The sequence below is a fragment of the Canis lupus genome, chromosome 17, assembly GCF_003254725.2.
Source record: "Canis lupus dingo isolate Sandy chromosome 17, ASM325472v2, whole genome shotgun sequence".
In the NCBI taxonomy this organism is placed as follows: Eukaryota; Metazoa; Chordata; class Mammalia; order Carnivora; family Canidae; genus Canis; species Canis lupus.
In genome coordinates, this window is record NC_064259.1 from 7,520,664 (window position 1) to 7,534,729 (window position 14,066).

The window sequence follows — 14,066 nt, forward strand, 5'->3', positions numbered from 1 at the left end:
AAATGTCTTAAAATTTTATGTGTACTTTTTCTCAAGGTTATACACCTCAATAGTGCTATTCCACGAGGATCAAAAAATATTTTGCCACCATTCAGCAGTTACTGTTTATCTACAGAGTGCCACACATGAAACTAGGAAATCCTGAAGACATTTTCAATTCAAGTAAAGTAAGATTTCTCATTTACCCCTCAAAAAAACCAACAGAGAGCATTATACTGGCAGAACAAAAGAGGAGAGTGAAAGAACCCAACATGGACTCATAATTGAATAAGTGACCAGCCATTAAGTATTTAAGTAACCTCCTACAACCCAGATAGAATGTCTATTTCCCACTGAGAAGATAAACAGGAGTCCCATACATACGACGATATTAAAGGTCCTATCAAGACCTACGCTATGGTGAGGGAAGCAGTGTGTATACAGATTAATCTTTTTTTAGTGAGGCCAGAACAGATTCTAAAAAGTTCATGTAAAATCTAACTACGTGCAAAAAAGAAGAGAGCTTTATAAGAAAAACCATTTACATAATGAGATCTTTAAACTCAGAATGAAAGGAAAACTATGTAGTTAGGTAGGGGAGTAGCAGAGGTAAAATACCACCTGCTATCGCTGACCAAAACTTTTGCTTTGGGCTCCCCGGCAACCTAAGGCAAAAGGACTTGCACAGTAAGGTGAAAAGATATCATTTACTTGATAAAGGGAAGCATACTGATATGTCTGGAATTATCAACTCTCTATTGGAACTAAATTCAAAAAGTATATCAAAGATCTTTAAGAGACTCTGATTCTGAACAGTATTTCTTTAAAAGAGGTTCACAAAATAAACTTCACAAGATTGTTAAACATCAAATACCATTAAATTGTAATGTATGAAGGCTAAAGGAATGTGATCCAAGCAAATGGCGTGATGACATAACTTGACTGTAAAACAGCTCAGAGCTACGCTGTCCTACATAGTAGCCACTAGCTACATGTGGCTATTTAAATTTAAATTAAAATGGAATAAAATGGGCACATGGATGGCTCAGTGGTTGAGCATCTGCCTTTAGCTCAGGTCATGATCCCAGCTGCTTCTCCCTCTACCTATGTCTTTGCCTCTCTCTCTGTGTCTCTCATGAATAAATAAATACAATCTTAAAAAAAAATAAAATGGAATAAAATCTTAAATTCAGTTCCTTAAGCACACAAAGCACATTTCAAATGCTCAAAAGCCACATGTGCTTAGCGGTTACCATACTGGACTGAGCAAATCTAGAACATTTCCCTCATTACAAAATGTCCTACTGAATAGTGCTGGTTTAGAGAACTGAAAGAAATGGGTGGCAAATATCCATGAATAGGAAAGTTGGTAAATAAATCACTGCCATTCTCTATAAATGATATACTAAGCAACGATCAAAAAGAACAGGTTAGACTTACGTGTTGATCAGAATGATATATTGTTAAAGCACCAAAAACCCTCTCACAATGATATGCATAATGAGATCCCAGTTTTGCAAAAAAACGTATGCTAATGTGTGTGTGTACTACTGTCTGGGAGGGGAAGAAGGCAGAGAATTGACTGGACTCTGCAAAGAACGTGCACCATCTTTGTTCTAAATGGTAGTTGGAGGGGTGGTTAGGAAGAACTCTTCCTTTCTAAGTATAGAGTTTTACACTGTTTGATTTGTTTTTTAATTAGGACATATTTTCTAAAGTAAAACAAACATCCTCCAAAAGACAAAGGGCACAGACACCAAGGGTTAACAAGTCCCCTTAACAAACTGAAACACCAACTGATTCAGATAATCTTTCTAAAGGATCAGAAGCCCAGCTTTTAATTTGGGACTGAGGTCCTTCGTCAACACTTGGACTGGTATTTGTGATATTGACTAAGGTAAGATCTTTAGGAAAGATGATTTTTTAGCACTAGAAAATTCAAGAACCTAACTTCCTTACCACCTTTGACCCCTTCCAAGGAGATGAACCAAAAAACCAAAAGATCAAAACTCCTTCCCAGGAAGCATTTTAACACAATATTACCTGAAGCTCCAGAGTTTTAATTCATACCTGGGAGATAGAACTTCGCCAAACCGCTGCGCCACCCAGGGATCCCATCAAGACAATTAGACATTTCTAAAACTGAAGTTAGCATTCACCCGACATTCCATAGCTCTTGTCTTTGTAATTGGTACCACTGTTCATTTGGTTCCCCTACCTTCCTTACGTAGCCTCCACTCCCAACAATCACTGAGCTCTAGGGATATACCTCTTTAATGTGTATCTGTCACCTCTTTCACCACCCACTGTCACTGTCTTAGATGGAGCCCTCATGACTTTTCCTAATTACAAACTGTCCTAGCCTCTGTTTTCAAAGCCACTCCCCTCCTTAAAAGCAAATAATCTGATACACAAATGATTGATCCCATTCCCTTGAATAAAACCCTTTAAAGGCATGCCACTCTACTTAAAATCAAAAGCAAAGACTTTAACATGATATAAAAGGTTTAGATTTAAGCCCCAATACCTCCCCAGTTTTATTTATCTCTTACCCAGAAAACCTAGGCTCTTCTCAATTCACTGCATGTAGAAAGAGCTCCCTGATACCATCACCCTTCCCTTCTACCTTTTTACTGGCTAAATCCTACAAGTCCTTCAAAATTCAACTCCAATATCAGTACTCCCTCTGAGCCTCTCACTATGGAAAAGTGACTTCTCTATGTGCTCCTTTAAGATCTTGTATACAAGTCCCTTAGCAACTGTATTGTCTGCTCTTTACATAACAGGAAGCTCAGAAGTAGTAATGTCCAAGTCTGAAAATGTCTTCAGTACCTCAGGCTTTAATGCAGGCACATGAAAAATGCCTACTGAATATTTGTTTAATAATAATCCAGTCCCCTCAAAATACTAAAACTAAAAACTAGCCAACACAGACACTGTAGTCAAGCCCATGGTGTCTTTTTCAGTGATCAATGTAAAAATAAATGGTATTTGCAAATTGAAAAAATGAAATACCACTATACACCTATTAGGATGCTAACACCCAAAATGCTGATAACCAAATGCTGGTGAGGATGTGAGCAACAGGGATTCTCACCCACTGGTGGTGGGAACGTAAAACAGTACAACCACTCTGAGATAAAATTGTTTTCTTATAAAACTAATTACAGACGCTAATGGAGGATACAGCAATCACGCTCCTTGTTCTTTACACAAAGGAGTCAAAAGCTTACATCTACACAAAAACATGCACCAGAATGTTAAGAACAGCTTTATGTATAAATGCCAAAACTTGAAGCAACAAGATGTCCTTCCAGAGATGAATGAATGAATAAATGAATGTGGTACATTCATACAACGGAATAGTATTCAGCAACGAAAAGAAATGAGCAATCAAGCCACAAAAACACATGGAGGGATCATAAGGGCATATTACTAAGTGAAAGAAGCCAATCTGAAAAGGTCACATACCATACGACTTCAGCTTTATGACATTCTAGAAAAGACAAAACTAAGTGGACAGTAAAAAGACCAGTGGTTGCCAGGGGCTTGGAGGGAGGAGAAGGATAAACAGGTAGAGTACAAGAGCACTTTTTGGGCAGTGAATTATTCTGTATGAAACATAATGGTGGATACACGTCATTATATGTTTGTCAAAACCCACAGAATGTACACACCAAGAGTGAACGCTAAGGACTTCAGATAATAATGATGTGTCAGTGTAGACTTATCCACTGTAACAAATGTACCAGTCTGGTACAGGATGTTGACAATGGTGGAGAGCGCATTGTGTGTGAATGCGTGTATGGAGTATGTGGGAACTCTCTACTTTCCACTCAATTTGTCTGGGAACTTAAAACTGCTCTAAAAAGTAAAGTCAGTCATAACTGAATGACAACCACATGCAAATACACAAGAAACACAGACAGGTAGATCTAACCTTTCTCTCAATATGCCTCACTATCATTTATATATGATCTGTTTCTAATTGAGAATAATGTCCTGTTCTTCAAGCAGGTCAAATACACAACCTAATTAAAGATATGAGCCAATGTGAAAATGAAATATTCATTTCCATTTAACAATTTTTAACAACCACTTTCTGGAGCAATTTAAAGTGCTAGAAATATGAACCAATCCTTCCTCTGCTTCCCTCTATAAATGCAAATACTGAAGCTAAGAGATAAGTAGATGGAGTTCATTCTTTTTCTCTTTCATGCATATTTGAAATTTTTCCATGATAAAAATTTCAACATGAAGTGTCAATACTATCTATTCCTTCATATCAGCATGTATTCTGTGAAAGCCACAAAAAAAGTAAAATACACAGAGGCCCTGCCCTTGAGGAGCTGACACCTGAGACCACGACATCAGAAGATGGACAAACTTTCTTGGAATTGGAGAAGAGAGTCAAAGTAAAGACTGTGTGAGTCCGAGAACCTTCTTATTGTTTTCTGTATATGTTAAGCCTTTTAAAAGAATGTAGCCCCAAATTCTTGCCTATTTGTATAACCTCCCTTCTATTTTTAAGGAGAAAACAGGCCAAAAAAATCAGAGTAGGTAACAGGCATATTAACCAAAGACTGCCCCATGATTTGAGTGGTCAAGCATTTTCAGAAGCTAAAACCAATCCCTAGTTGTGGACACTCTGTTGTATCAACACCACCTACATGACCATAGCAACAGGAAATGGGAATACTCGATTTACTTCCAACTCTATCTTGTCCAGAAGAAGTAAAGAGATCAAACTGATAAACACCAAGATGACTAACAGAGAGCTAGGAGACAAGTCTTCTGGTCAATATCTGATTCAAACTGAGTAACTAGCACCCAAATAGGAAGTTGTCATTTATTTTCAAGAAAATGGGCATGCCTGACACATAACCGTTTAAGCAAAATAAATACCATCTGACGTATTAACATAATAAAGCATATGTCACATGTGTATCAAATATTTCCATATGAAAATGATGCATTTTACCTAGCCAGAACTCAAATTAACTTCTGAAAATGTGACAGGATGCTTGGGAAGTTACTTCCTGAGTGTCGCACATCAATGTTTTCTATAGGTCTGAAATTCTGAAGACCTAATAAGTTGTCATCAGAAATGGCAATGGAAAGTATTTCCATTATTGGGAAAAATGTTTCACATGCTCTGCTGCTGCCTGTAAGTGTTTAGATTAAAATAGGAAGCCCACGTTTCCCCTTGGTCAAGATGCAAACAACTTATGTGTATTAGAACAGAACACTTTATGAGCCACCTGACTTTTGCCTTTACTTCCCATTTCATAGTGAGGAACATGTAACTGACACATTACAAACAGCATGCCATTTCATGCATAAGATAAAATTCAATCACAAGTTTCCTGCGAGCTTGGGTTGGAAAGGAACCCCCCCCAAAAGGCACCTGCTCTGTATCCCTCTCCTTTTGTTCATCAGGAAAACACACAGGCTTTGAGTCTAACTCTTCCACTAACTCATAAGTGCCTCCCATTTTTTCCTCCATATCAGGTCTTTTACTTTTCGTAAGATATCATCCTTCTATATCAAGGTTTAGTTTTTTTCTCTTTGAAATGCTTTTCTTGGAGAACAAAATTAAGCATATGGCCCATTTGCATTATTATGGACCAAGACATCTGAAAAATATGCATCTTTGGTCTGAAAACTGAACTCAGTTTACAATGAACTGGTTTTTTTCCTCAAATTTATCTTTTTCTTCCTTGCAGCAGCTCTGGAAGTTCCATCCTTCCCCGCTCCGCCCCACATTCCACCAGCTTTTCCCGTATTCCTAGTCACAGACATTGTCCCCTACAGCCCGACACCCCACCATTTCCTCTGGCTCACGCAGGTACCTTTCTCCCATAATCTTACTCTTTCCCTACATCCTAAAAACATGCCTTCTCTAGCTGTGCATGACAAACAACTCCTGAACTCTCTTCCAAACTGGCTCTGACCCTCAGCCTGTAAAATATTTCTCAATGAACATTCCCACATTAAAAGCCCGCAGATGTCCCTTTCACTGGTTCACCTTGTCCTCCACCTTCACACGCGGCATCACTGCCAACATTCTGCTTGACATTCACCCCTTTGACTTACAGCTGGAGAACTCTCAGATCTCTTTTTCACCAAGGCCGTGGCTAAACCCTCTTGCCCATTCTGAACTTGCTAACTATATTTTTTAAATCTTTTCCCTTCTCCTACTCCGTCCATAACATGTAATATTTCTAAAATTCAATTTCATTGGTTCGACCTCATGTAGAGATCAGGCTCTGATATCAAGCAGGTAACACCAAATGGAGTAGAAACAAAATTAAATCTGACAATATCCCTTTGGGATATCCCTCAGTAAATGAAAAGCACATTTTCCTCAGTGTTGGGACAGGGCAGATACAATGGATGACTTGCATCTAGTGGTTGGTTGTCATGCCAAAAGAGAAACCATCTCTTAAATGATCAGAATTGCACTCAGTGTGGCAACACTCTGAGAGATACTAGGGGAAATATCTTCTGAAGAAAACAACTGATCCAAGCAGCCTTTTTCTAATGGCATTCCTCATCTCTACCACATAAACAAAAAATAACTACTTTCTCTATTTTCCCAAGAATGACAGACATGTAACTAGCACCTCCCTCCATGCACCAGAGAGAAGGTAGCTAATCACATACAGTAGACCCTTTAGGAATTAGGACTGAATTCTCTTAGTTGAGAAAGGCTCTCTCTGCCACAGTTTGGTCCAGGACACATTCCCAGCATGTGGAATGGGCCACCACATAACTGCCACCATGTGCTCTTGTCACTGTAGCCCCCAGCACCTTGAAGGACTTCTGTTTATATTTATGTAAGCTAAGTGAATTTAATTATGGGATTGGGCTGTAAATCTAATCAGTGGCCACTAAGATATTCCCAAATGCAAAGAAAATGTAACAAAATATAAATAAGAATGTCTCTTGACTACTGAGACTATGGTTGGTTTTGTTTCTTTTCTTTTTTAAAGATTTTATTTATTTATTTATTTATTTATTTATTTATTTATTTATTTATGAAGGACTCAGAGAGAGGGAGAGGCAGAGACACAGGCAGAGGGAGAAGCAGGATCCCTGAGAGGAGCCTGATGTAAGACTTGATCCCAGGACCCCAGGATCACAACCTGAGCCAAAGGCAGATAGATACTCAATCGCTGAGCTACCCAGAGGCCCAACCCCTGGGAGTTTCTTTTTTTCTGATAAATGTTTTTAAAAATAGCTACATATTACTTTTCTACAAAAGATTTTATTTATTTGAGAGAGAGAGAGAGGAGAGAAAGCACTCAAGTAGAGGAAGAGGGACAAACCAACTCCCTGCTGAGCATGAAGCCCAATGCAGGGCTCCATCCCACGACCCTGAGATCATGACCTGAGCCAAAACCAAGAGTCAGACACCCATTCGACTGAGTCGCCCAGGTGCCCAAATATATATTACTTTTATGTTACACACAAAACCTGCTTTTAAACTAATCTCCAAGAGTCTATAAAACACCAGGAAATATTAATTAACTGGGAAAAAGCAAGATATGAAACCACATAAACAATGTTTCAGATTAAAACAATGGAAAAAATACAGCAGAATGTTAGTATGTCTTTCGGAAGTGGAGGGTGCTCAAGTTTTCTCCTGCTTCTCTTTATTTGCCATTTTCTATAAAAAGCATGCTTCGATGATATAATAGGGGGGAAAGTACTTCAGTTTTAAAAATCAGATTTCTTGGGTCACCTGGATGACTTAGTTGAGTGTCTGCCTTTGGCTCAGGTTGTGATCCCGGGGTCCTGGGATCAAGTCCCCCATCAGGCCCCCCGCAGGAGCCTGCTTCTCCCTCTGCCTGTGTCCCTGCCTCTCTCTCTGTGTCTCTCATGAAGAAGTCAATAAAATCTTAAAAAAATAAATAAATCAGATTTCTTATTTTAGCAACCAGATTCTCATCACTTCTGTTTCAATAATGAACAGCAAAACTAATGGCACTGGACTGCTCTTTCCCAACCCACATTCTATATAATCCACTATCACAGGCTCAACAATACCAAGGTATATTTCTGAAATCATTTTCCTAGTTCATATTTATGATTTTATCACAAACTTTTCAATATGTCTCCATTTTGCTCAAAGTACATTCCTTCTAAGCCCTACATAAAGGCCCATTTTCACATAATGCCAAATACTCCCTATCCCCGGACAACGGGGATAGTAGCAAATAGTTTTGCTATTGTAAGAAAGTGTAACAGTCATAATCAGCAAAACCTCCATATATGTGCCTGGCACCAGATAAATGATTGAATAAATCCATCTGCTCCACAGAACCGCCTTAGGATATCACTCCTCTTCCATAGCTCAAGAAACGAAGAATCAGCCAGGGTAAATAACCCACTCAAGGCCTCAAAATTTGTAAGTGACAAAGCTAGTATTCAAACTCAGGTTCGACTAGTTAGAAAATTTCAGCCGTTTCCGCTCTGCAATACAGACTGAAGAAATGCCTTCTAGGGCCAGCTCTGCCCACCATCTTGTCATTTGACCTTGAACAAATAGTCTGACACCTCAGCTATAAATTAAGGAGTCGGGCAAGATGACCTTAAGTTCCCTTCCTGCTCTACTGTTCTATGCTCCAAAAGCTTCCCCCATTTGTCTACAGCACATGGAAATTCCTTTAGTGAGGAAACAATTCAGCAACTACTTGTCCAGTTTATGTTCTGTCTTGTACATCCTTTGTATGCTAGCAAATTCCCCAGGGGGATAGTTTTCTTTGTGTCTGGCATTACCTCCCTAGAACCAAGAGAATACGTTGCCACTGGCATCATGAAACAGGAATTTCTAACAAAATTACTTCTATCACTGTGTCTAATAGCTCTCTCCTTTGGTTTGTCACTTTCAGGACTGTACATGGACACACCAGTTGGCCAGAGAGATCTCATATCTGGGGAATCATCAAATATCTGATTAGTGGACACCAAAGGGCTTTCAGTACTGACTTTGAATTGAAACGGATCAACTGGAATCATCATTGTTTAGATTCAAACCCACATCTTAGACAAGAACATGCACAGTACTTCCAGCAACTCCTGCTTAAAAGCACAGGACACACAGGGAGAAAAACAAAGGCATTACTTCCACTCTTTAAAACATATAGGTCTGCTTTACTCAGATGAAAAGCCAACTTTTGCACAAATTTCAAAAAGGGTCCAACAAAAGCTAAATACCTATATTCTCATATTTTCCTTTTGTATTCTTCTAGGAAAGGGTTTATCCTCTTAACAGTATCACTAGTAAATCTTCTGGACAAGGTATTACTTTTATAAATCTGTCAGCACTCCCAAATACAGAGATTGCATCACTCCAAGATGTTCTGATCTAGCTGATTAGAATGTACTGTCAGAGCAAAGGAACTGATCCTTATCCCACCGTATGAAAATTATACTCTGGCACTTAAGAGGCATGTTCTCCACTTTTGTGATTCAGGAGTGGTAGCAGAAAAAGGCCCATGCAAAATTCGAATTTGACATAATAGCTAAAAATTAACACTGCCAACCAGCCACTGTGGAAGCTGACAATCACAAAGATTTTCCAAATCAGTCATCAGATTACTCTCACACATATTTATTGATTTTTCAATACACACTAATTGAATGCCTACAGTGTAACAGGCACTGCTTTAGGTGCTAGAAGTTTAATGGTAGAAAAGCCAAAATCCTGAATCCCTGTTTTATATTTTATTTTTATATTCTGTATATTATGATGAAGAAATACATAAACTTTTAAGTAGATTAATTAGCATAGGAAAAATACTGTGCTTTCATGGAAAACTATGCATAGTCTAGAGCAGGGGTCGGGAAATTTTTTCTTAAAGGGCCAGGTACATATTACAGGGTTTGTGAGCCATACGGTCTCTGTTACAAATACTCAACACTGCCAAGGACAATACAGACACAAATGGGTTTGCTGTGTTCCAATAAAACTATTTACAAAAACAAGTGCTGGTGTTTTAGTTTGCCAAACCCCTGATCTAGAGCACACCCTTCAAGATGATTGGATTCTGATTTCATGGAATTCATTTTACAACTCTAAATGTAGGGAACTGGTAGCAGTGCAAAATACTGTCTGTAGACACGCACATGAATTGTCTTGCACAAATAACCCTCCACACCTTTGAAAAAGCTGATTTATGTGTCCATTTGCACACACCCAATTCAACATAACTTTATGGCACGCAAATTTGTGCTTTTTTAGACTTCTCCTTTGATTTATGTGCTTGGTTCCCTCAGTTAATAAACAGGCTAAATAAAAATTTCAACATGTTCAGGGTGCCTGGTTAGCTCAGTCAGTTGAGCATCCAACTCTTGATTTTGACTCAGGTCATGATCTCAGGGTCCTGAGATCAAACCCTGTGTCAGGCTCCATGCTGGACATGAAGCCTGCTTGAGATTCTCTCTCTCCCTCTCAGCTCCTCCCACCCCCAGTCACACTCTCAATCTGTTTAAAATAAGTAATTTTAACACATTTATTTGATATCTATGTGAGAGTCACGATTTAACCTTTTTCTGCAATGATCTTTTACATTTTGAAGGTCTCACCTAGATACACAACCGACTCACCTGACAGCCAGGTAAACTCCGTTGCCTGAGACATTCATCTCACACAGGCTGTGTAGGCTCGAGTACAGCTTTCCCCTTGGCTCCCAGAGGTGAAGGAAGGGGGAGAGCAGAACTCTGCTGATTGTTCTTCTAATTTTTATTTTCCTCTCTACTAATTTCATGTGTTGATTTTGGTTCATTTAGGTTATTTCCCCTTGATGGCAGCAATGGCTGTGGATTTGGCTTTATACTCTATTTGGTCAACTCTATAAATGGATTAATGGGTTACAGAGATCTATTCTCCAACGTGGGAGAGAAAATGGAGACTCCAGATTTGGGATCTTTTTCTGCTTATAGGGCATTTTAAGTTAGAAAAGGAGTTATACTAAGCAAAGTGATAAGCCTCTGAAAGGTTTTAAGCAGTAGAGTGATATAATTCAATTTATATTTGTTTCATTTTTATTTTTATATTTTATATCACTCGTGCTGGTATATGGAAAATAGACTGCAAGACAGCTAACAGAAAAAGAAGAAAGAGCAGCTAAGAGGCCAGTCTGGCAATCAAGATGAGGGGCAGGAGCCAAAGCACGGGAACACGGCAGGATCTGAACCAAACTGGAAACAGAATCGATATTGATTTTCTGACAGACGGAGAAGGAGGCACGAAGTGGAAAGGGGAGGGGAATAAGGGTGGCTCCTGTGCCCCGGGCCTAGGTAACTACGTGCATGATGAGTCCTCTGCTGAAATGGGAACACCTGGCAGGTGTGGGGTAAGGGTAGAGAGCTGAGATCGAGAACTCCACTGTGGACCTATTCAATATAATGTGCCTATTCGATCTCCAAATGGAGAGCCCAAGAAGATTAGTGGATACATAACCGTAGCTCAGAGAAGGAAAGACCAGAGATGGAAATTTGGGAGTTATCAGCACACATGTATCATAGAAAGCCTAGGGACAGAAGAGCTCCTGAGGGGAAGAATAGAAAGAGAAGTGACAAGGACTAAACTGCTGGGTTCACGAAGGTCAAGGGGAGAAGGGTGAGACCCAAGCCCTGAGCCACACACAGAAGAACTAACCAATGAAGACTGAGAAGAGCCAACTGGATGATAAGAGGAAGACCACAAGAATATGGTGTTCTAGAAGTCAAGGCAGTGTTTCAAAGCGGTCTGATCGGCCATGTTATGTGCTATTTAGAGATAAATCTAAATGATCTGCATGTGAGATCCACATTAAGGAAGGAAGGGCACTTGATTGATTGTACCACTGACTCTCCAGGAAAAGCAACACTTTCTTCGTTGGCCAAAATTCTCTCTGCGGGTGTTTTGTTTCTAGAGATTATGGAACAAATCTGTCATTCACCATTTAGCCCCGAGGTATGTGCTGCGATCATAAGACAGAAAGAAGACCAAGTTTTTACCCCTAAGCTTTATGATTAAAACAGGGAGGATAACATCTATATAGAAAGGAAACCTAAAATATCTCACAAAATGGAGAATGCTAACAGGGCCTAATCCCCCTCCCTGCCCCCAGTGTACTCCTCTGTCACTGCACCTGGTCCTTTTCCCCACAGCACTTAGGTACACACTTATTTACCATCACCCTCCCCTAGATCATGAACTCACAGAGGCAGGGTAGGAAAATGGCTGCATTCACCAACACATTCCCGGGTCCAGGCACATGCTCAGTATATTCTTGCCAAATGAATACAAGTATCAGTCGGTCTCCTCCAATTGCTTTTATAATACAGGAAAAGACAAAACGGCCAACAGGCAAAAGAGCAAAGGGGTCACCCCCCCTAAGAATTTTAATTAGCACTTAGTTTTCAGATACTGTCAAATCTAACATAAAATAAGTTATTTACAATTTGCATGGGTGATAAAAAAAAATATGTTGCCTTAAGAGGTGAAGGTATGGAGTAATTGTTAGAAAGTATTCTACGGCTATGCTCTTAAGTCTTCTGGAAAATTATGCCAAAGCCCCTCAGAGCAGTAATATTTTGAAATGCTGGACTTAAAAAATAGATGCCATACCTCAGAGTGGCTACACGGAGGTGAACAAATATCCAGAAATATCTCTGTACCAACACGACAGAGTGGCTGAGTTCAGAACTAGATGAACAAATTCAATCTGCCACATACAGAGCAAGAAAAATCACTTGTACTGAAATTTCTTTGTTTTGGTCACAAATTTCTCTTTGCCTGCCTATCGAACAAAAAATACTGAGGAGAAAATTATGGTACCCATTTTTTATCCTTTGCTGGAGCAACAACCCAATGCGCCCAAATGCAAGCATCCATACAGAGACTACAAAGTTTTCACTCCACTTCTTAAAACTGACTTCCAAAGGCTACAACTCAGTAATTTCAAAAGCGCGGACCCCCACCCCCCTCAACCAGAAAGTACTTACTGACCGTGTGTCTCCCTGAGAACCACAGCACGGACGTTTAACCCAAACCAGTGACTAAACCCCTACGAAGACAGGAGCACATGAACCCAGTGATGGTATCAGAAGCCCTTGGCTCTACCACAGACCTTTCCAGATTTGTGAGAACTCACTGAAGTGAAGAGACTTACACTCATTCTTTACTATGAGGCTTTTATTACATTGCACAACTAAAAAATGTTTGCATTTCCTTTGGCTTTACATGCGTTTATGAGGGTGTGTGTGTGTGTTTTATCATTAAATGAAGTATTCTTGAGCATGTATGCTTAATACCTAGTTACTTTTATTTGCAAAGACAAAGTTTTGTGGGTTTTATGCATTATGCTGGCTGAGTTCCAGTGCTATTTCCCAACAGAAACAGAAGTGCTAGTGCAAGTTAAATATAATCCTTTTTTATTTGAATATTGTTTTTATTTGTAATATTTGAAATCCTGGATTTATAATTTTGAAATCCTGCCCAATTCCAGATGCTTTGGATTCAAAAGTACTTTCCAAACTTAAAACATACTTTTAAATAGTGAATGTTAAAATAGTTAATACTTGATTTTTTACAAATAATAAAAACACTTCAATAAAAACAATGTATTTATTCTTTTTCCTTAAAAAATTGTTTTAAAATAAAATGCTTAACTGCCAATATTGATTGTTGGGTTTGATGATGTTGCATATAATTCTTCATAGTGGCTTATATTTACACGTTTTATTATTTTTTTAATTTTTTGTGTTTTTTTAGGGGGAGTTGGTCTGGCTTTTTTTTGAGGGGTTGGAGGGGGAGAGAGAAAGGTAGAGAGAGAATTTCAAGCAGGCTCCATGCCCAGTGCAGAGCCCAATGTAGGGCTTGGATCTCCTGACCTTAGGATCATGAACTGAACCAAAATCAAGAGATAGACACTTAATTGATAGAGCCATTCAGGTGCCCCTACATGTTTTAAAAATATATCTTCAATTGCCTTTTATTCTTCTAAATTAAACAGCTTCCTAAACAAATAATGATGCTTTTTCCTTTTACATTTTTCCTCAAGGTTACACATCCATACATATTATTAAGCGTG

At 39.0% G+C, this 14,066-nt stretch overlaps 1 protein-coding gene and 1 long non-coding RNA gene across 10 annotated transcripts in view; one reads left to right on the forward strand and one right to left on the reverse strand.

The window, feature by feature from the left end:
- The window catches only part of LOC112664837 (uncharacterized), a 33,633-nt gene extending 23,667 nt beyond the window's left edge, over nt 1-9,966 (forward strand). For 5 of the 9 annotated variants that reach the window (XR_003140025.3, XR_004806141.2, XR_007403185.1 and 2 more), the window contains 3 exons: nt 4,269-4,405; nt 8,306-8,392; nt 8,877-9,966. This is a non-coding gene — a long non-coding RNA (uncharacterized LOC112664837). Of the gene's footprint in view, nt 1-36; nt 168-1,681; nt 1,877-4,268; nt 4,406-8,305; nt 8,393-8,876 lie in introns of all 9 variants that reach the window. The other 4 variants (XR_007403182.1, XR_007403186.1, XR_007403184.1 and 1 more) reach the window with 3 other exon arrangements.
- The window catches only part of NOL10 (nucleolar protein 10), an 83,509-nt gene that overhangs the window by 35,534 nt on the left and 33,909 nt on the right, over nt 1-14,066 (reverse strand). The window lies entirely within an intron of this gene.